At 40.9% G+C, this 24151-nt stretch overlaps 1 protein-coding gene across 14 annotated transcripts in view; it reads right to left on the minus strand.

Annotated features, from left to right (window-relative positions):
• FOXP1 (forkhead box P1) overlaps positions 1-24151 on the minus strand; it is a 389603-nt gene that overhangs the window by 218899 nt on the left and 146553 nt on the right. For 10 of the 14 annotated variants that reach the window (XM_074879152.1, XM_074879155.1, XM_074879149.1 and 7 more), the window contains exon 3: positions 7427-7492. The gene's annotated coding sequence lies outside the window, so the exon portion shown is untranslated. Of the gene's footprint in view, positions 1-7426; positions 7493-11934; positions 12037-13002; positions 13046-14664; positions 14783-24151 lie in introns of those variants that run through there. The other 4 variants (XM_074879146.1, XM_074879144.1, XM_074879139.1 and 1 more) reach the window with 4 other exon arrangements.

The following is a 24151-nucleotide window of genomic DNA, read 5'->3' on the forward strand; positions in this document are numbered from 1 at the left end:
ACTGAGCTCAGAGCTTTAAACGCTCTAAGCAAGTAGCACCAAAAGCAATCATCTCTCCCTCCTTAAAATGCAAGGAAACAAACAATAAAAGCACACTTTTTTCTTTGCTGGACATCAGATCTTAAAAAGCAATAAAGATGCAAAAGAATTTGCACTTTTTCAGAAATAGTTTTTCTATTCTTTTCCAATAATAACATTTTTAACAATGTTCAATTTGCATTCAATAAAGCTTTAAAAGCAAAATTTTCCCAATGAAAATTATCTTTCCCAATCATTGGAATAAAATGGAGGAGGAGGACAGCGATAAAGCAAACACAAACTAAAAATAACTGCATGACATTTTTCCAATTAGAAAGAGGTTAAAAAATTGCCCTCCCCCCAAAAAAAGGAAATGGTCTCATTGCCTATATTATTGATTTATGATGTTGTTGGCTTTTAAATGTAGCACTTGCTATTTCTAAGATCTTTACAGACAATTACTAATGTCATGACTGCGTACCACTGTTCCATTGGTGGAAGTGCCCCAGTAGCAGGAAATGCTGTGCCCTTCCATAGACGTTTCCTTCCATCAGTGGGATCCACTAACCCTTAACATGTCAGAGGATTAAATGAAACACTTGTATTACAACTAATAGGGATAAACACGGGAGCTATCAAAAATAACAGAAAGGGTATGACAGGAGAAGAAAGTAGACCTATTACTCCAAAGATGCAAATGTATTTTTTTTTAAATGGAATAACAGTTCTATTCTTTAAAACAAAACAGAAAGAGATAATCATATTTCAAAAAATCTATTTTGAAAAGCCGTATTACAAACTACTGATATTAATGGTTTGCAATGGAAATGACGTCAGAGTCTTAGTTACGAATGTCCAAATGTTTGTGCTACTCTACTAAAAAAATAAACAGTGAGCTCAGAGCCAGAAATTACCCTTTTGACTATTAAGCAGTATTATGCTGAAACACACTGAAAAGTATACAGCCAGCAGAGGTGGGAGAGCCCCAAATTAAAATTCACAGATTGCACGGGGAGAAACACTTAGCAATTAAACATCTCAGAGGTGGCGTCTGAAGTTCCTGCCATTAGCAGCAGTGAAAAATGCTTTCACATGTTGCAATGAAAAATATGGGCAGGCAATCAGGGCCAAAAATTAACTAACTTTCTTTCTCTCTCTCTCTTTTTTTTTTTTTTTTTTTTTTTTTTTTAAATGCTTTGGCTTTAGTATGAGCTACCAAATAAAAAGGGTGGCCTCCTGTAATGCCCACTGACATCACTGGTCTTGTAACACTGCCACTGTAAAATACGGTTGCTACCGCTGTAGGACAATAACTTAAGTATGCTGGAAGATATACTTCTGGTGTGGTAGAAGGCAACAGGCAATGACCTAAGAGATGACCAAATAAAATATGAAATATGCAATAAGAATCTATTTCTGGTGTCATTTTCTCACATCTCCAGATTTTATAACACAGGAGAGTGCACCATCTTTGCAACACGCATTTTCTAAAGGCAGGTTTCAAGCAAATCTACAAGTGGCTCTTGCCCTTGTGTCAAGAAGCAGGCACGGCTGTGAGATGCTCACAGACAGCAGTGATGCATATTAAAGCCCATCAGCCTGTTTGCACTAGCAAGCGGCAATCACCGTTGCACCCACTGGCCCAGCAGCATAAATTGCACAAGGGCAAGTTTCAGCAAAACTCTTAATTCAGAGTTACTTGTCTGCTTCAGAAGAAAAGCTCAAAACTGGATCTTTCCATCACATTACTTTTTGTGTTTGAGATGGTGCGTGAGTTCAGGCTATCTGACCTGCAGCCCACATCTAGGGCCTGGAGGAACGAGGAATGATGCTGTTCCTACCCATGCCATTCCCAATTCTTTCCTTGCCCAAGCTATGATAAAATAAAATCCCAATGTATTATCCAGCTCGGTCTTGAAGAACCAGGCTGGAAATTGCATAGTCTGCACTGCATGGTGTATTATGAGCTGTTTCCCTGGTGTATCTGTAGTTAAGCCAAGTTGAAAGATGAACACAGTGATGGACCTGTTGAACATAGTCCATAGCAAAGCTACAATCAGTCTGAGAGAGGAGAGGCTGTTCGTGGACCACTGATGGCACAAGCACAGGCTCCAACTTTCTGAACAGAGCTTTTACAGCACCCTTTTCCAAAGCGCTCAGGACAACGAGTCCAAGCAGCTTCAACAGCACTGCCCAGCACTGCAGCAACAACAAAAATCCCTCACAGACACATTAGTGCCTAGCACGGGATGTCGCATCTCCCTTCTGGGATGCACATAGCTTAAATTTCCTCGTACGCAGAAGGGTGGTTAGGAGGAATTCAAACACCTGCCCATGACAGGATGCTGCAGCCCTGAGCTCCATGATGGCACTTGCCAATACAGACATTTTTGCATGAAACTTATTAGATGAGGAAGGATGGGCCTCCTTTGATGACAGCTTAGTTCAATGGACCTCACAGCACTCTTCAGCAACTGGTGAACATCAACGCACCCTTTATGGCTGCTGAATCTGAAGTTACAACCTTTACATGTTGCGCCACTTTCAATACATGCAGTGGTGTTTGATCTGTGGGTATAGATTAGGCTAGTCATTTCCAAATCTAGAGGTGTGCATGAACCACTCAGCCTCGTGCTTCATGTTCTTCACAGATTCGAAACAGATGATGGTACTTTGAACGCATGTTAAGTAATACAAATCAGCACTTGCATTTTACTGAAGATCGTATCGAGCATCTACCTAAGCTAATGGAAGAAACACTGCAGGATTATGCAAAATACTGGCCAAATCTTGCTCGCTTTAGCAGTCTTCATGAAGACGAGAAGGATTTGGTCCAAAAGCGTCAGATAAGAGGATCAAAACCTGCTACTGACTATCTTGAAGTTGAGAAACATTTTTCTACCAACCCACTTGAAGATTTATAATATATTAAGGAACATTAAGAAGAAAAAGAAAAAGAAGAAAAGCTAAATGGGCCAAAAGCAAACAAAAGGAACATGTTCTCTTGAGATTGCTAATGCTGGCAGACAATAGCACAGAAAGAACTCCTCTGACAGATCTTTGAAGTCTTCAATACAGCATGCTAGTGGTCCATGTTAATGAGATTTGCTCAGATACTTTTTAAATTATTCCAAAATGTCTTAATCTATTTTCTGTATCTTCTTGACCTAACTGCTTCAGAAAAATCACAGCTTCACCCAACTCTGGACTCAACTTTTCATTCAAGTAGGTAAAGTCTTCAAGACATTTGTGTTTCCAAAGGCTCCCCCACAACCTTTTTAGGGTTTTCCCCAGAACACACAGGTAATACTGTCATTTCTATTACTATGGAGTACAGAAACACATTGCACCGTGCTGTACCCTTTGAGTAACTTAAAGGTATTACAACCTCTCCCAACAATCTGAAAGTAAATCAGGTCTTAGATGTGGCCTGACAGACACTAATTGCTCCAGCTACATGACTACCACCCCCCCAGCAAGTGAGCAGCAGGCATCAACGCGGGTCTCCCAGATGCCTATCTTCTGCTGAGGGTGATACAAGCACTCATGCAAAATGCTTCCAGTACAGCTCTATGTAATTTGGGTCTGTTGCAGAGAAAACATTGGAGAAAACATCCAAGAACCAGGTTGTCTGCTCCATTACAGACTTTCGTATGAATGCACCCAAGTTGCAGGACCCATATTCAGAAGCAGCCACACACTGCATTTTTTAAGAATGACGGTTATTTCTGCTCTGTAGTATGCTTTAAGACCATCAGGTCAAAACCAAGAAAAGTCAAGGTGCCAAACTCAGTAAGGAAACCATCACCCTACTAACTTCCCACTGCCTGACGTGCAAGCACCGCTGCCACCCAGCTGGTACAGAAAACAGGAGTAAGGATGTCACCAGCACATCTTCTGGAAAGTCACTAGCAAGGAAGAGTGCTAAGGAGAAACTGCACACACTGCTGAGCTCTTCATAAACAGCAACTTCTCTGAAAGTTTGTTTCAGGGCTTTGACTTTTGCCTGGAGCTCCTCCTGCTATGGCCAGCAAAGACACAGCACAGCAACGTGCAAACCCAGTTTGAGAGTTATGTCTCTTCTTGATGAAACAAAGTGGTGGGGCTGCTGGGAATTATTTTTTTTTTGTCCCAGAACAGCTTTTTCCACATAGGCAAACTACACAATCTATTTTTTGTATCGAGCTTAGGAAAAAAAGTCCTTCTGACCTTTCTCCTGGCTTGAAGGGAAGGGAGGAGACAATATACATATATGAAAAAGTTAAAGCTCAAAGCCAGATTTATCTGTTGATCATCTCATTCAGTTCCGAGTTACACCAGGCAGCTCCTGTTTTATTATCAATATTTAATCAGCATTTAACTCTGACAAGCATTAAGATTTGAAATTTTAAAGTAAGCGCAACTTTGCTAAATAATTTGCGTTGATTTTTTTCCTCTTAAAGGTTTTCTAAAGGATTCTAGCTTTGCTATCTTAAAAGTCTGCATGTGTCTTTTGTTATCAGTAATGTACAACTTTAGTAGCATGTTTTGTACTTTTCCATTTTTCAGCATGCAAGCTATCCCTGATTTACAATGCTCACTGAATGGTGTTTGATTATTGGAAATGCTTTTACATACATTTAAACAAATGACTGCTCCTGGAAAACTAACACTATTGTCCGTAATTCTGTAAAAATACATTTCCCCTCCCTTCTCCCCAAATCAAACATTTCAATTCAAATTCTTACTTTGAGGAAAAACTGGCATACAATTAGGCATTATGCCTAGCAGTGCTAAATAAAGGAGAATGTAAACATCTTAATTCTGAAGGTTTAACCATCAAAGCCCCTTGGTGTATCTATTCCGTTATTTGCACCTCTGTTCACAGCTCTTTGGAGCTCTGAGAAAAAAAGAAAGCACACAAAACACGCAGTATAAAAATCTATTTTACCAGCTCTGTGCTGTATCCCACTCCGCCTGCCTGAGGCCAGGCTCACACGCAGTGCTGGGACGCCCGGGGCCACGCGGCCGCTCCTCAAGGAGTACAGAGTCCTGCTCTGTAACTGCACTGAGCAGCTTAACCGCTAACTCAGAAGATGGGATTTCACCTGAAATTAAGCTATCAAGCAATTGAGCTCAAACTCAATCAACCAAACCCTTAACCTTCCCTGTTTCAGTGGCACTGCTCTAATTAGGACTCTATCACTACTTCCATTACTATCTCCTATTCTCATGGTTTATTATCTCGGCAGTTTCAATTCTCGCCCAGTTGAAATTTGACATCCAGTTTCTTGGACCACATATCATTCATTATGGCTTTATTTTATGAATTATGTTGCAAGATTATGGACCAATCCTGAAGCAAATAGCTTTTCGTTGAAAACGGCACCCCTCGCTGCAGTAGAAGTGGGACAGAGCCAAACCTCCTCACAGAAACAAGTCCTAACATTAAAGGACACACTGAACAACTTAATTTTCATCAAGTTATGAATTTTGGTGTGCAGTTTGAAAACACATGCTTGAATATGCATCCTGCTTGCACACACTGTAGCTGACCCGTGGTTCTCCAGTCCTCAGTGTCTTCCCACTGAGCCTGGATCAGCTTCTAGGAGACAGAGTTTGTCTGAACCCTACTTACCAGGTCTGCCCATGGGTGTGGGGTAAGACTCAATAACATACAATACTCATGAGGTCAGACTGAAAAATCTAATGGTCTTTTCCAGTGATATATTCTACAAATCACCCAAACTGATTACTGCTGAAGGGTGCACACCAGAGGGCATGTCTGGCAGGCATGGTGTCCTGATGCTAGCAATACAAAGTATGTCTGCTTGCGGAGACATGGCCTACAAACTTCAGGTGAATCTAAAGGTAGCATTTTGCATTCATCACAACCAAAATTCCTAATTTTCCTGGGTCACACAGCATCAGGACCACGCATGAGTCATGGCGCCACATGAATCCCGTTCCTTCTGAGGCCCTCTGATGCACCTGGGACTTAAATTCTTTTCTCTTCACAAAAACTCAAAGGGAGAACACCACTGCAGCGCAAGGAGCCACCATCTTCTTAAACTGCAGGATCTGCTTCATCTTCAACAGCTGAAATGCACCTAATACCTCATGGGCTCCACCATAAAAAACCCAGTAATATTCAAATCTTGAAGTGGTATATATCATACAGCTGACATATACCATTGACATGGCCAAGGATTGCAATATTCACTTGAACTTCATGAATTTCATCCTCACTAAATAGATATTTTTGGCAACAAAGAACTGAAAAAACCCCACATCGTCCTCAGATCTATTTTAATTTAAAACAGAAGAGAACAGGGACATTTTTTTCCCCTTGAAGTACATTTTAATAAAATTAAAAATAAAAATAGCTCTAATTCACTCCGATGCATTTAGTCATTCTGTAAAATTCTAAGTTTAAAATGAAATCACCATTTTATATTCAAACAAGGTCAAGAGAACAGCACTAACGAGCACTGACATCACAGCGAACAGCAGCCACTGCTCAACGCTTACATCAGTGTTGCTTGTTGCTATGGTGCTTAACCGACTATTAATTTCTGAAAGAAGGTGATTATAAAGCAGCCATATGAACCTCAGTCAGATGACACCCTTCAGTACCAAACACTGATCTGCGTTACTCTTCTCTTCTGCAAGTTAATTTTGTGAATCACCACTTTTGTGATGTTAATATTCCTTTCCAACTTGAAACTTTGGACCAGAAGAGAGGCAAGGAGTTAATTTAGAAGCAAGGGACTTTCACGTTGCTTTAAATAAAAATCATTTTGCAGAGAGTGATATTTCTTTCCGTTACACTCCAAAAGACTAAAAAGCATGTGTTTTAATTTTTGCAGTGATAATAAGCAATCAAATTAACAGCTAAATTCTGCTCTGCTCGACGCGCTGCTGTAAACCCAGGAACATCTCAGCCTGGGACGAAGCAGCGCTGAAGCTGACTGGATCATTCCCCAGGGATTTGCCCTGGTAACAGGACCCTGCATGGGGCTGTGCCACTGCAGCTCCCAGCCCAGCACCCATAGATGCTGGGTCATGGACCTGGCCATGTGGCCACCAAAAGCAGCCAGAGCAGGATCTTCTCATTCGTACACAGGCTCTGTCCAGTTACCAAAGAGCCTTCTCAGAACATGGCTGAAAGCCAAAAAGTGCATCTTTGTGGCCTTGTTCCTAAAATGCAACTGGACATCTAAACCATTGGCTTCTCAGGCAAAACACAGGTTTAAGGCACAGTGGTAGCTCCAAAAGCTTAGCTCCAAGCCCAATGCTGCAATCTTTATCAAAGTTACCAGAAGAGCCTTTACTTGTGCAACAAAGGCATGCTCCCGGGGTTTGCAGGATCAGATCCTTCCTGCAGACATGCTTCAGAAACTGTGTGAAAAACAGTATTTGTATTTACCTTCTTCAGTTGCTCCTGTAAAGCAATCTTCAGTTACAGCCACCCAAAAAGGTCACTCTTCTTACCCTGCAGAGAAAGAAGGTAACATGCGTGACTGCTGGGTCAGTACCGGCAACAACACCCAAAGCATTTTCATTGGCACCACGTTTGCAAGTACAAACATAAATAAAGCAACAAATGAATCTAATCATGTTTAATGGTGAATGACTTTCAGAGAGAGTTAATAAAAACAATCAAGTCACAGGACTGCTGCTTATCAGTACCAGCCAGTGTGAGGCTCTTCAGTTCAGCACGAACAACTTGGTCTTTGGGAGAAAAAAAAAAATTAAAAAAACCCCATGGAGATGAGACATCTTTGTTCTCTAGCATAAACTTTCTTAATCTTGATGTCTATCAATCTATTTTCAGTTTGAATAATAGATGAGTTCAATCCTTTGTTTCAGAAATCTGACTATTGTCTGAATGGGTTCTCCTCACTTAAGGCATTTTAAGACCATTTGTAACCACTGCTATTTTAGCTTCTGGATCCTTTCTTTTTTCTCATCCTTTTCCATAGAGACACAGTCCTAGATGAGATTTTTAAACTAGCTGCATCTTCCTAATTCAAAAAGTTGTTTACTGTCTTGGGATATCTTCTCGTTAAAGCATTACTAAGAGCACACCAAGTATGCCAAGGTGGTAAGAGCAGTGGGTATTAAAAAGAGAAATAATTAAAGTGTATCTTTATAAAAAGTAGGAGGGAGAAAACAGCACGTGTAGGTTTTTTTTACCCTGTATATTACTGCATCTTGTGTACTCTCTCTTATGCAAAAGAGTATGTAATCTTTTAAGAAACATGACAATCTGCCACTTTCTGTTCATGTAATTGGGATCAACATATGGTACAAGAGAAAAGAAAAACATTTGTTTATTAATTTAGATCAAGTTACTAACTCAAACCACTAACAGCATTCAGAATTAATTCCACATCAATTGACCAAATACCTTAATAGAGTAAAATTGTAACATATTTTCACTGAAATGTTGATCTTCTGCTGCAGGGGTGCAGAATAATATATAATAAAGACAGAAAGAAATATGCAATACTTTGGTGACACAGATGACATCATACGAAACGGAAAGTCAGTGACATGTGGATGTGTAAGAGCTACGTGAAACTCCATTTCATAAAATTCACACAGTGATGTGGCGTTTTGGGGGTGTTTGTGAAACTCATCAAATGGTAAGTTATGCTATTTACATCAGTAGGTGAAGCTTTTTACTAAAGCAGTAAAATACCAACCTCTGGGAAAAATCAGAATCTTCATTAAGTTCTTTCAAGAGAAAATGTACTCATTTGCCATTTATTTTGAAAGGAAAAATTTTTTCACAATGAGAATGAGGCATTACTTCTTTACCATTGAAACCCAATTATTTTTAGCCAGGGGAAAAAAAAAAAAAAAAAGGTTACCTTGAGGGGAAATGAATATTGGTTTTATATGTTGCTCACTGGCATTTTATTTTATGTTTATTTTTTATGTTTTGAGTGAGAAGCTTTTCACAGTTCTTGTAATGCGGTACCGGAAGATCAGGGGCCAAAATTTGTACATGTTTGCTGTATAGGAAGCCCTATGTACTTTGCTGGGGTACGTCTGTAAGACATTCCTGATTGTGCACTGTAAAGGACATAACACTACTCCATCATAATAGGTCAGGTCTCACCTTCCTGAGAGTATGTAAAACAATACATCTTTTATGTAAAATACATGACCTTTGACATACGATGTGCTCTTAGATTAGCAACAATAAAGGCTTTTATCCTGCTTTGCTGCAGGGGTTATCTTGGATTTGACACTTTAAACCTCTTTTCATATTTATCTGTTTTATAAATTTTCTGGGTATTTGGCAGTCAGATCCTTATTTTGGCAGTATTTTGCAAGCAGACTTCATTTCTACCCTGAGTCTTCACGATAGCAAATGAACCATCTTAAAATGTACTTTTTAAGGAAACTGCTGAAAATTACATCTTTGCATAAAATGTGCATACAATATCTCTTTCGGCAGTGCTGCAAAAGTCAGGTAACGATTTCTAAGCACATTTGTCATATATGAACTGAACATGCTCCAAGGAAACCCAGTAACACTGGCCCACCGTTAGCTGGTGGGAGTCCAACGTGGTCTACCAAGGGCAACACAAGCAGAGGGCTGAGGAGGACTGCAGCTCTTCTCACAAATTACTCCCTGATTGAAATCCAGCTTGCTTTCATTTCTGGTTATCTAAGTCTTGCTATATGCTACCTGGCTTTCAGAAATTCGGGTAACGTACCACTGAAGTTAAAATGAGCAGCAGAGACAGCTGTCCCCACCTGTGAAAATTTCTCATTAACAGTCCAAAGTTGAGTATCTCAAAATGTAGAAACACAAATACAAACTTCTCTCCTGAAAATGTTTATATGGGTGAGCGAACTGATGTAGGCAACACACATTCCTTCCATCATGCTGTCCTTAAGATAAACACAAAGTACCATCAACACTTTAAGTGTGCGTGTGGAGCAAACAAAGAAAAAATCCCATCCTACCAAAGCAAGACACTTCACTACACTCATGCTTTCCCCCAAGGAGATGATTAAAATAAAAACCAAAGCACAAACAAAAATCCACTTTGTGAGCAGCAATGGATGCCTCGTGAGCGGAGGGAAGGTCTCCAAGTGCCCACAACACCGTCCCCTGGGCTCAGCTGGCATCCCACACAGGGAACGGTCCTTGCAAAGCTATGTGTCCTGCTGAGGTTTTACCAGATATTCCTGAAAACGTGAGGTTTGCTCGCCAAGTGCCTCAGTTTACCCACCAGCAAGATGGGTAAACGCTTTTGCAACACATTTTGAAATCCTTAGATGCAAAGATACTTTTGAAAATAGTGGTTTTCAGCAGGATTTTGGAAAGGCACCTGGTAATAATCTTAAAAAGATCACGACCTGAGCCAGTGCCATAACCTTTTCAGTTGAATTTAAATAGAAAGCCCCCTTATTGCTCTGGATCAGGTCCTGCCTGTTTACCTGGTACCAAGGGACCAGACAAAAAGATCAGAGTCTTTGCCATTATACCTGCTGTCGGGTTGGACCTTGTGACTCTCTTGATCCCACAACACTTATTTGATTTAGCGGTCTCCTCCTTGAGGGCAGGAAGGTCATTTCGGGGAGGCTGCAGGATGAAGCCCTAACTCCAAGTGATTAGTGCAAAGCCAAATTTAACCAGCAATATAAAGAATATGCAGAAATAGAGAGCACAGCAGAATGAAAGGCTACTTAAAACAGTAACATTTTTACTAATATCTAAATGAGAAGAGCTTTGGGTATTGCCAAAAATAGATTAACAGAGGCCTTGATCCCACACAAACTGGCTGTGAGTAATTTTACACAGGAAAGTAGAACACCAGTTGAGCTGCTCCCCTGCTTAGAATTACGCATGTACATTTTTCTGCCAGTGTTCCAGCCTTGAGAAGCCTACAATTCATTACTGGAAACCTAAAGTAGCAAAGGAATCTCCCCCTCACTACCTAGAAAGCACACTTTTATTAAAAAAAAAAAAAAAAAGAAAAAAGAGGGAGAGAAAACACACATAGCCGACAGCACAACAAAAAACGGTTTCTGAAATTTGATTTCATTTTTCTTGTATAAGATCAGCTGAAATGTATTTAATGTGTCTGATTAAAATATTTACTACAAGGCTTCCTGAAAGCTTTAAAATATCAAAACTTGATCATCAAAATAAGCACTTCTGTGCAGTAATTTCTTCTAAATAAAGTGAACCATAACCATCTAATGCAGCTGTTTCTTCCCCTTCAGAACTCCCTGAGTCACATTCAACTGCACACAGGCTGAAATATGAAATATGTCCTACTATTCTCATAATTACTAGTTTCTTGTCCTGTGCGGGAAAAGATGCAGTCAATGATTTTGTCAACTGTACATTTGTAAGAGAAAAAAAAAAAAAATGCTTTTCATTCGGTACTCTGCTAATCCTGACAATACAGGATGTACGCTGATCGTGAAGAGCAACATCTGGTACCAGGCAGGCTTGCGGGCCCAATCCTGCATGCAGGTTACTTTGCTCACCCAGTACTCTCGCTTGGGTTACTTCCACTAACACACACGAAGCAAATGTAGAACTGCCCTGAGGATGGTCACAAGTTGTCTCTTCAGTTTTGTTGTACCTATTTTATTTTTAAAGAGGCATCCATCAATCTAAAAAAAAATGTATTAAACTAAATATTTTAAATAATCTGAGGGAGAAATATTTTTTCTGACCATTGTCAAAGTGGCTACTTTTTATCATGCAGCATATATAAATCTCAGGAAGCACAGTACAGCAGATTTTCTATACCAGGAGTCATTATCACCTCCTCAGAAAGTGAAATGCAGGTGAACAGTAAAACTGTGAGAGACTAAGTGCACCTCTTCCACCTCGCTTTGAAGAGGGGGAAATGGATTTGGTACAGGCCAAAACACAGGGATATTAATGCTCGCTACCTTGCTGCTTCTCGGTGGAAGGAGGGAGCAAATCATACTGTATTTTCATTTTCAGTCATTAGCAGGCTGTTCAGAATCTCTGGCTGGTGCTTATTATTTATTCTAAACAGAAATAAAATAAAAATAAATAACAGCACGAGGACAAAGCTATGCACAGCACATTTTCTCTTTCAAAATAATATTACCTTTCAAGTCCACTGTAACCTTGGAAAAGAATCACTCGATGTAAGCCAACGCTACGAAACTAATCACAATCCATTCCTCCCCCGCTTTTTAATAGCTCTTATAGGAAATATGGGTGCAGTTAACAGACAAGTTAAGAACAGCTCGCTTCCAATACAGAATTTGAACTGCGATTTTAAGTCTTGCATCTTTTAATGATGGATTGGTTATTTGCCTCACACGAATTACTTTGCATAACAGAGCTGGCCCTCATTGAATTCATCAGACGTAAAGACCATAACACGTTCCCAGAAAGTATCAAACCTGTCAAATGCCCAATCAAATGATGAGAGGCCATCTCACTGACGCTGAGAGCCAGGAGATCAAACGCTGCCGCCTGTTTTGTACTCGCCAGATCTTCCCCGTTTCTTAAAATAACTCTCCGTGCCTCAATGCCAGCCTTAACCATTTTATGTCTGCGCTACAACTCTCCTCTCGAAACTTGACCTCGCCTCAGAGAAGTGAGGAGAGGCATCTCCCTTCCCCGAGCACCGCGGAGCAGGGGCTTGCGGGATCGCTACCTGGCCCCTCTGCGGAGCCAAGCACGCCAGACCCGTTACTTCTTCCCAGGACTCCCACAACGCTCGGGCAGCTCTGCCTGGCAAGGCGAGGGCCTCGGGCAGGGCTGACGGTTCTCCTCAGCCGCCAGTTTCCACACCCCTCCCCGCTCCCGCCGTGACCTGCCCGCTGCTCTGGGGCCGCTTCCCCGGCAGCGCGGCCCCGGCGCCCTCCCGCCCTCCGCCGGGGCCCTCAGGCCGCGCCAGCCGCCGCCCCCGCGGCCGCCCGCCTCCCCTCAGCCTCCCCTCAGCGCGGGCAGCGCCGGCGGCCGGGGCTCCTCTCTCTTACCTGACGAGCAAGTGATACTCGTGGTCATGGTCATGTGAAAATATTTTCGAGGTATCCTTTAACAGCCTTTAAATATTGAAGCCTAAAAACAATATTTGCTGTTTTACCTTTGAAGCTTTAACAAAAGCTTTGTTTTAGCATTTACCTCGGTGTGCAATAAGAGTTAATAATCAAATCCGTCCCAACCCCCACAAATGTTAAACAAAAAGATAAAAGAAATGCAAATAGCTATTGTCATGGAAAGTTAAAGTACCTGTCTGTATTTTTAAGTGAAAACTATTATCTCTATCAATCAAAATTTAAGAATACAATAGCACTAATCACACAAGGTGCTTTGACTGAGGTACTTTTCCTCATAAAAAGTTTTTTTTTTTTTTTTAACTGGTGCATAAAAGTAATACACTTACAATTAGATATGGTATTTGTAATTTTGTTATTAAAAACCCTCAGCAGTCTTATTGTTAATAAATGCCTCTGAGTCTGTAGGCTGATTTGTACCCAAGAAGACCAAAGTCCCTACATATTTTAATAAGGTTGATGAAATTTTATTCAGATTCTCACACTTTCCAACATGTGGTGGAACAGCACACTCTTCTGTTTGAGAGGAGTTACTCAAAAGAAGGAAATAGTTAATTGGTAACCAAAACTACTACTTCTGGCCTCGCTGCACATTTTCCACATTTCTCCAAACGCTGTCTGTACTACAACCGTCTGCTTTGAAGACATGCCCTTTGTCATCTTTTCTTTAATTTTTGATACCAATTCCCTCTCGTTGGACTCTGAGGTTCTCCTAATACAGCATACATTACATATACAGTACATACATTGTGCAGGCACACCGCACAGATTTTCTCGAAAGTCATTTTAAAAACTAATTTGTCCAGACTGAATCAGAAACCGAGCTGCGCAGTTAATAAGTGCAAGAGCGAGCAACAGTAATTATGCCTATACTAAAAGAAAGAGCCCAGGATTAAAATACCTATAAGTAAATAGTTAAGCCAGGATGCCATTATGCAAACTCTGCTCTCAGGGAGGGATGTCTCCCACACTGAGGAGCAATAGGACTGTCATTTTTTCCCCCTGCAATATCAGGTTTCCTACTCCACAGTTCTGGTACTCTGCATCATGGCTAACATCTCTAGTGTGCTATTAATATCAATGAAGAGACGATTCAATTTCCACATAAGAAAAACCTTCCTATTACGGCACAGACATTCTAGTGAGGACCCTTGCGAAGGAAACAATAAAGACCAGAGGGTTGGTGGGGTTTTTTTTTCCCCTCCTTTTTTTTTTTTTTGCTGCTGCTTTTGCAGTTCTGCGTTGCACACTGTTTGAAAGCTTTTAGCTAACAATGGAAGCATTATCTTCAGGATAGTTACAAAACAGGATTTGTTAGTACAAAGAATAATAACACCGAACTCATTCCCCCCCGCCCCGCAAATACCTGCCTATTGCAATACGGCATTTAGTACTTTATTCAGAAGTATATTCCAGAAACACCTGTATTCTTGATCTAATTCCCTGCAACAAACTCCCTCAGCGGACCAGGTTTGCTTAAGGAGGTTTGGACAATTAAAAACAAAACAAACAAACAAACATTTTGTGCATTTATAAAATGGAACAGAAACAAAAGTATCTTATTCTACCGGAGTGCAAACTTACCCATTAATGAGGAAGAAAAAGGCTTAGAGCTGTACAGTAATTCCCAACCAACTGCAGAAAGTTGAGAGTTTGAAAACACTAAAGCACTTTTGACTATCCAGCCTTTCTGTGCTTCAACACTGGCTGCAGTGTAAGGAAGGACTGAAGGTATGTGGTCTAAACACAACAAAAGCCACTGCCTTACTGTAGATTAAATATGCAGGAAGAGGCCCCTTTGCATAAACACAAACACTCAGCAAATGAGTAACTGGCTCAAATCAGACGCCTGCTGTGCATGCTACCTGTCCTGGTCTCTGACAAGCTACACAGCTTGTTTAAGGGGATAGGAGCTACAAAATCAAATCAAATCATAGCGTTAAACGCTTTGCTCACATAATAGTAAATAACAACAGCACCAACAACTCAACGCCAAACATTCATTTCTAATCTAAGCATTGCTCTGGCAAAGAGCTGAATCGTGTGCTATGCCCGCTTTGGCTCAGCCACCCACCTCACCAGAGCAGAAGAAACACAACCAAACACCACCTGTAAAATTCATTTTCATTAACTGCACTGAAATCCAATACATTCCTGGCCCAGTCTTTTCTTAACGAGGTTTTAAAATTAATACAGACTTTTGGTTGAGTTGACAGATTAAATCTGAATTTGCTTGTACTGTCCCTGTTTTGTTTACTATATAAAAGACATTCCACACACAGACCTATTTTAGCTGTTCTGAATCACTGCGTAATACACACCTATTTACTAGTTTATTTGGGGAAACGGAAGAAATTTCTGAAGTTTCCCTTAAAAACATTATTTTCAAAATATTACTCTCATAAAACGACCCCTCCAAACTATATTTACTTCAAAAAACAACTAAATTAGAGACTGTGATAACCACCAAGCACCTCTAAGCATTTATTATTATAATCGAATATACATAATTACATACTGTGATTTACTCTTGCTTCTAGAGAAATAAATTATTTTTCAGTCTCGTTTATCCTCCCATTCCAGAAATAGAATGAAGCAGCACAATTTTAAAGCAATTGGAATTCACCGGTGTCCCTTCCTAACTTAAGGAGTCAAATCACATTGACCTCTTATTGTAAGTCCAAGCTACATGTTGGTTTTGGTAATTTAATTATTTTTTAATAACTTGCAGTATTAAATGATTGCCATTGAAACACAAATATGATTATACTCCGCTGCCTTACTCTCTTGTGCTCCAGACTACAGCGTAACATGGACGACACGACTGCGTCCGGCACCGGAATTTCATTCTGAAAGAGCACTTACACGAAGGCAGACACAGGAAGATTCGGGCTTTAAAAGATGCAACACATATTTACTGGATTCTCAAGCATGTGCCACAGATTATTTCAAAGGATACTGGATATAACTCACAGTTTTAATGCGGATCGAGTGTGTTCAGTTCCACTGAGCACTCGTACAGTATGGAGGGAGTTTTTACTTTTCCTTGGATAAACTCACCACGTTAAAGCACAATAAAATTGCTAACACGAGCTAGTCAAGCCTAACAGGATAAAAATCCTCCACGAAAGAATCCTGCAAGAAATTTTAGAGCCCCTGTATCACTCACCATTTTTGCATTGAAATGACCTTCCAAATAAGGTGTCAGATAATACGGTTCACACAGATGATAGTGATCTAACCTTGATGCAAATAAACCATAGAACAAAATTTAATCAGTATATCACTGTGTAAAAGCCTTTGTCCATCCCAATGGAGCTTCTAATGACTGTTTTGGCAGTTCTGGCTGGTAGTTATGCCTCCCTGCTCATATATATCTCATACTGGTTGAGCAAGCTAATGGAACTGCTGTTAGTGGAATCCAATATTAATACCCTGCATCGTGCAAAACTGGATGCAACTGAATATATTATACAATTACAGGTAGTATCTAATTCCATACGTATTAGATACTGGGCTCTAAATTAATATTTTAATAGAGAAAACGAAATAAATACTACATTTCAGGTAGGATATCTATGAACTCTGGATCTGCCAGCCTTCCTGCTGTAAGCCTACTCTACACTCACACAGAACAGACATAGGACCCTGACAAAAATTGGCAGGCAAGCTTTAGATGCTGAGTGACACATACTGATGCACAGAGTCAAAGATGTCATCTTCATGCAAGCTCCACTAGTTATGAGCTTGAGAAAAAAATGAAACAAAAAAAACCCCAAAAATAAAACAAAACAAAAAAAAGGGGGGGAGGGGGAGGTGCTGAGAGTGGAGCAAGACCTCCAGAAAATAAACAGGGTGTACAGTTTCAAAGGCTACAGACACAGACATTTCATTGTTCAAGCCAATTATCAGTGGAAAATAATAACAACAGATGGATTCAGAGTCACTGACTTTTCATATGCACTTCATCTCTGCACAACAGATGATGAAATGCGAGAGCTATCTCGGAAAGGCAAAACATCTTTCAGTAAAAGAACTCTATACTCCAGATGGGGACCTTCTAAGGCAGCTGATTATCTTCTTATAATGTTGTAAGATAGACTTACTAAAACATTTCAAGAACCGATCAGATAGGATGAGCACAATGGCATCATTATGAGGAGTAAGTTGCTTCAGCCTCAGTCTTGCAACTAAACTAGTCAGAGATTTCAATAGGGTCAGAGCTGCCCGTTCCCCATTTTCTCATCATTACCAGCTCCGAAAAAAGGGCCCGAAGCTGCTGCTCACAGCGTGGGCAAAACATGGGGGTCAGCTTTGCCCAGAGGGGGGATGCTGGCATGGGGCCACTGAGTCAGCAGCTGCATAAATTGGTCCCCAGTAAAAGTCCTGCAGCCACGAGTGAGGCGAGACCGCTCGCCTCCTGCAAGCAGGCCGTTTCACACGGGGACAAAGGCAGAGGACAAAACATATTTACAAGCACGACTGTTTCCACTACAATTACTAGATGTAGAGGGACCTCATCATCCAGGGGACTACAGTGATGTAAATTAGGAGTAACCTCAGCTGAGTCAATGGAGTTACACCCACAAAAACTGGTGTGAGGCACAAGAAAGACATAAATTCTTTCCTACAAAGCCTTTACAAAAACTCGTCTTTTTATGGGAAATAAAAATTTGCTTTCAAAGGGAAATAACAAATACATGTAAATTTTGGAGGTTCCGGTGATAAGCAGTTCCAACAAATGTCACAAACACCCAGTGAAGAACCACCTACCTAGCACAACCTTCTCCCACTCAACCTGAATACCACAAAGTATGTGTTTTTGATCACATGAATCAGGTACACCACATTCTCAAAACTTAAAAAAAAAAGTAGTGGAAAAATTAGCTCATTAATCTTTAAGACAACATTTATTTAATGGAAGAATACTACATAAGTAGTGCATTAAAATGATCTGGTTGCCATTTCTTCTTCTCCAAAACACTGCAAGGAAAATTTAAAAAACTACATGCTCTCTAAATCAATATCACATACCAAGGGGTTGCAATACACAACACACACATGCACTGAACTTGCACCTACTGCTAATTTATTTCACAAGTTACAAAATATTTCTTAAGTAGAGGGCTCTTGGCTTCACAAACGCGAAGGGAAGAGATGAGTTTGCGGGCACAAAGCACAGCGTTTCCCCTCTTTGTGAAGTACTTTGTCAAAAGTAAATTCACAGGGGAACATAGAAGCAAAGAGTAAATTTTGCCCAGGGCAAAATTCTGCAACTGCTTTAAGAAGCAAACAAGAACACAAAAGATGTGTAATACAACCATCTGGCTCTACTCATGCTATATCAATAATCCCCAAAATTTATCCCCACCCCCTTAATCAACCCACACTGATGCCACAAAACCAAATGGCATCACTTATGCTTCCTGCCCATCACATTTTGAAATGATATTTAATATGCATACAGTACATATTTGCATGTTAATCAATTTCTTTAAGAAAAAAATATTTTTGCTTCTTGAGCTATTAGTTCTGCTTTTTCTACTTATTCACACTGGGATCTCTAAAACCACCAAGAAAGTCCTTGTGGTAAAGACACTCTCATATCGACACGGCGTCTCAGGTATCAGGATAACGTACCGGTCAAAATTTCAATCTCATCTTCTCTCTAGTTTTGTGTCACAGTGTGAAAATAGCAGAGGGTGAATAATAATGTGCCAGCAAAATTAGCTGTTCAAGAAACACGGGTAAGCGATCCGTTTTGAACTCGAGGTTGGATGCATTTCTAAGCATCGCCCTGTTCGGGATGCAGGGAAGGAATTATGCAGAAGTGGGATACCCTGCGTGTCTTTTCCATCTAGGATTTCTGACTATTTGCGCCAATTATTTCAGGCTGCCCTCCATCCAGGAGCCAGCCTGTTCATGGAGGCAGAAAATGGGGAGCTCCTGGCCACGGACGGAGGACAAGCCTCCAACATGCGTGGGCTGCACGGCTGCTCTCCCCTCCCACCCCAAGCACACAGCGGGAGACCACCCCGGGGACGGACAGACAGAAAGACAGCCATGCCAAGTGACCAAAAGGGCGGTCCCGACAATGTTTGGGGTTGGCTTCATTCTTGAGGGAAAATCACCCGCGTAACCATCGTGATTCATACTGCGAGCGCGCGACATGAAACCAGTACCAAAAACAACACTTCAAAGACGGTCTCTCTCCGGCGACCGACGGCCACAGCCCCAGGCGCTGACTCAGAGCTCTTATTCTTAATCGACTTTTCTGCAACAACATACCCCAGCCCAAACCCTGCCTCTGCCCATGGCTGTGTCTGGCTGGCTGGCACCTGCCCCATGCCTGGGAGCTGCCCGGGGGGATGCACGTCACGGCGTGGACGGTGCCCCATGGCCGGCAGCGCTTCTCGCTCTCCTGTAGCGGGAAAGTACAGTTCTTACATAGGGAAGGAGAAATACAAGCCCTGAGCACTCATGGCATAGGTGGAAATGTTCTGTGACTGTTTTCTTTGGAAATAAGCGTATGCATAGTGGTTATGTCTGCTCCTACATCCAGACTACCAACCTGAGATCACAAACACTTTGTTAATTTTTTTTTTTTTTTTTTTAAATCCATTTTTGGATTGCTTCTGCTGTTTCTACGGCTTGACTTGTACGGCCTCTTTGTAAGAATTGAAAACAGGTCTCCCACAAACACAGGAATGGGCGAATGGTTTAGAGAGCTAATCCGCACCTGGGCTACGTAAAAAGGGCTCATATTTTCCAAACAGAAACACAACCCTTTTTATATATGAACCAGATTTGGATCCAAACGCTAAACCCTTCACCACATCCTACGTGGGGTCTGCAGTGGTCAATGGGAGCGGTGGTGGGTGGTGGCTGCGCCCACGTTTCTGCGGGAGCACCGACTGCATCCTGATGGTGAGCCGCGCACGGGGAGTCATCGCGACCTTGGACTTGGATGGGAACGGCAGACCCGTCCTCGGTTACACCACGGTTAACGCAGGGTAATCCCCATCCCGCGCACGCCTCTTACAGAAGAATCTGGCCCTGTCTCGTTACTCTTGTTAGAAAAATGAAGGCTGTGACAGAAAATAGCTGAGAACTACATCTTGCCGATGCCAAAATACAATAATAACATGTTCAAAGATTTAATTTAGAAGACTACAAAGTCTAGCTCATACATCATAACACCTTGAAATAACACTTTAAGGTCAAATCCTGTGCATTTTTGGAAACCACCAAAACATAATGAAGTTTTACTTAAACACAGCATTTACATTTATAACGCATTTCAGATTCTTCAAGTAAGCTAGACCACATGCTAGGAAAATGTACTTCCCACAACATACAAATTAAGTCATATACAGCCTTCCCTCCGCAGGCTGAACAGCCACCGGCACAAATGGAAGTCCTGTGTACGGATCAAAGGCAGCATGTGGACCTCAGAATATGATTTTTTAAATTTTGTTTTTAATTGGCAAAACATCAAATCCCACTAGTAGTTTATTTTTGTTGCCTTCCTTGCCCCTTTTCTACCTCTCCCACTTATTTCACAACGGAACATTTTTAAACCACTAGAAATCTTTGTGGCAAAGATGATGTCATACTGACACAAGATCAGGTGTGAGGTATGGTATGAATAAATACTTATCCACAACCACATTTAATTTTCAATGGTTGGGCATCAAGAGACAAAGAAGTTCTTATGCAGACATATTAACTGAGGATTTAATTTTAAATGGTCTGCATTTAAAAGAGCAGGAACAACACATAGGGCAAGCTCAGAAGAAAAAGAAAAAAAAAAAAAAACACAAAAAACCAAAACCCCTTGTACCTTCCTTCTTGTTTTGGGGAAGGCAATGCACAGCTCTAAAACTTACTGCTCTTCACAGTAATAAATATACAGTGCTTGATTACGTCGTCTTCTAAGTGACCGATACCATGCAGGATAATTGTACTTTATGCACTGGTAATAAAAACTCTCCCTATGAAAATAAATATGTATTTTACAGTAATCAAGAAGGAACTAATTTTGTACTTTTTCACAAGTAGCCATTTACTTTGGCACTGAATGGTAATGTGTAGTAGAGAACGCAGTATATGCTTTAACCCAAGAAAAATTAGACTTGAAAATTAATACACAGTGAAAGACAAATTTAAAGCAGCCTTCTTGTGTTCTGACATAAGAATATAAAAATGACACGAGCAACTAAAGATTAGTTTACATACTTTTCAATCACAGCTGCCGCTCAGTAACCACAATACCTTTAAAATGACATTCTACCGAAACAGATACAGTTTGGCTGCAACAGCGGCTAGATACAGCTAACATGACATTAAAAGGGCATTTTTTATTTACACACATCATACAGCACTGAGCCCCAGCACAATTAGAATGGAAAGATTTTTAGGATGATTAATTTAGAAATAATCTAGTGATAAATAGAGTGCATTGCAAGTGATTCTGCCGAGCAAATTTTTATCACCAGCCTTAGATGTCAAAACACAGTTTCAGGGACAAAGAACGAGTCACATCTTCTTGGTTAATATTTAATTGGGTGCTAAAGATTCTTCCTAAGGACCTCTGAACCATCCCTGACAGCCCCACAAGATGTCCCTATCTGTGAAACAGATACCAAGCCTTTCTGTATAAACTAAAATAACATTAAATTTAATCAAACCATTCAATTAATAAATCACTCCAGTGGACATTGCAGCCCAAGCCCTGTTTAATTACATAATTTTAAAAATATTTGCACACTGCAACCACTAAGATTGGCTCTGAGGTTTCATAATACACACTTAACACTTGAGTTGGAGAACAAATTTATTTAATAAATGCAGAGCTAAGTGCAATAATGCCACTCCACTCAAACTGCAAAATCACTTAGCATATCCTGCGAGAAAAAGCAAATAAACTTTTTCCCCGTTTAAATGCATGTCACCACTACCGCTGGCTCTGGCAGAAGCCACCTCCTTTCTGTTGGTGTTTGTGCAGTCGGTGGGTTGCCCAGGAAGGGGGTGGGAGAGTTGGGGTCCCCCTCCTGCAGCGCAGAGCATCCCCCTGCTCAGCCTGCACGCTGAATCCCTGGCCTCCCTCTCCTTGCCCTGCGCCTCCATCCCTCCCTCCTTGCTTTCTCCACTATTTCTCCCCCTGCAATGCTCTTTTGCCCTCTTTCCTCCTTGTTCTCTGCTGCTTGCTGGGTCTCCCCAGTCTCCGCCAACATGCTCCAGCTCTTTCCATTCCCACCTCGAGCTCCTGCCCTGAGTTTGCCCCCACCTGCTCTCTTTCTCCCTGCCATTTGAGACAGCTGCGGTGAAAAAAGCTAGTTGGGGAAAAAAAACAACAAACAGGACAGAGGGAAGGGGCTGGGGAGGAGAGCAAGGGAAAGAAAACAGTTTAATAAGGCCAAGCAGAACTACACAATTTCCAACAACAGCAAGAGACACTCCTGAGCTTCGGGATGAAAAATAAAAGCCACGGACCAAGTGTATTACTTGAAGTGGGATTCAGGTTCTGGGATGGGTGTAACGCCTGTGTCCACAGGACAGAAGAAAACCGTGTTACTGCCATATATAACTGGGTGTGACAACAAGGGAGAGGTTGAAATACGCATGGACCAAGTGGTGGCCTTACATGAAGGGGAAAAAAAGCAAAGCTAAGGGTCTGTCACAGCTTAGAGGCACAGCTGTGTGCACTTGTACAGACTTTGCATTCATTCATATAGAGCATAGCTTTCAGGTCCTGTGGTTCCAGCATGATTTTTGGACGAAAGTTGAGCCTCAAAAATAAATAAGTCTATATTTGGCCTGCCCTGGATTCGAGAACTTCTCAATAGTACTTTGCATAGAAACACTCTGAATTAATACAGGTTAAATTTTCGAGATTATAATATTCTTTACCAAGCCAATGGATGCACCTCTAAAATTCACTGCCCTGACAAATAGTAGAGCTCTTGAAAGTCTGCTTGTATTAGTTTTATGGATCTATTCTACTGCTTAAATCAGGTCTCATTAAAATTACCATCCACACAAGTTCTCCCACTGGGAAATCTACATGCCAGAGCTACTCGAGTTCCGCAGGCAGTGCTCGGAGGGGGTTGCATATTGCAAAATAGGTGTGGACACGCAGGGGGGGAGGACAGGGAGAAGAACAAGAGGACTTCAGGACAGCAAACAAGTTACTCCTTATCCTCCTCTGATTTTAATCAGTGCAGCTTTTGCTCAGGTGGCACAAATGCATCCGTGAAAAGGAATGCTACTGCCAGAAATTAAACCAGGGGGGTGGCGTAAAAGTAGTGTCCCTCGGAAAGCCAAATCCGGTCTCAACCATCCATTTTAGTGCTGGAATGGCAGGCCAAATATGCAAACACTGCACCTGACAACTTACACTAAAGCATATGATCTGCACACTGCCCCTCCAGTTTAATTTTTAATAGTAACGGTACTTAAATCTCAGCATTAATGTATTAATGTTCAAATGAATACAATTAAAGGCATCTCTATTTTCTTCAGTGCTAACGATCTCGAAGATCTCTCCACCTTTTCCACCCTTCATATTTGTGCCGATTATTACAAATATATTCTGTAGCCGTTGTTTTGGCAAAGAAGCAAAAACCTTTGCCTTTTAAATATAAAGTAACAAGAATAATGAATAATATATCTTCTGATTTTTGTTCTGCCATGATATATATATAATGATATATAAAATGTTCATTTATTATTATCACACATCCTAGGAAGCAGACATGCAAAATTACTTTTTTTTTTGTCTTACAAGGGTCATTTATCATACAGAACGTCCTCCAAATAGGTAGTCCTAAAATCTCAATTTACAAAGACATTTTTTAACGCTGAATTCTTCAAACAGGGCTACTCTCCTGATGGTTAAAATAAAAACTTTATGATATTGAAATAGCTGGATTTAAGGAGGGAGAAATGCTCTGCATTTTCTTTTAGAAGGTCCTACCTCGACAAATTAATGTCTGCCTATTATTTTTACCTAGATCTTGCCACATTTATTGGTAACAAAAGCACTGTGTGACCCTCTTTAGACCAAGTT

The sequence above is a fragment of the Strix uralensis genome, chromosome 10 (assembly GCF_047716275.1).
Source record: "Strix uralensis isolate ZFMK-TIS-50842 chromosome 10, bStrUra1, whole genome shotgun sequence".
NCBI lineage: Eukaryota > Metazoa > Chordata > Aves > Strigiformes > Strigidae > Strix > Strix uralensis.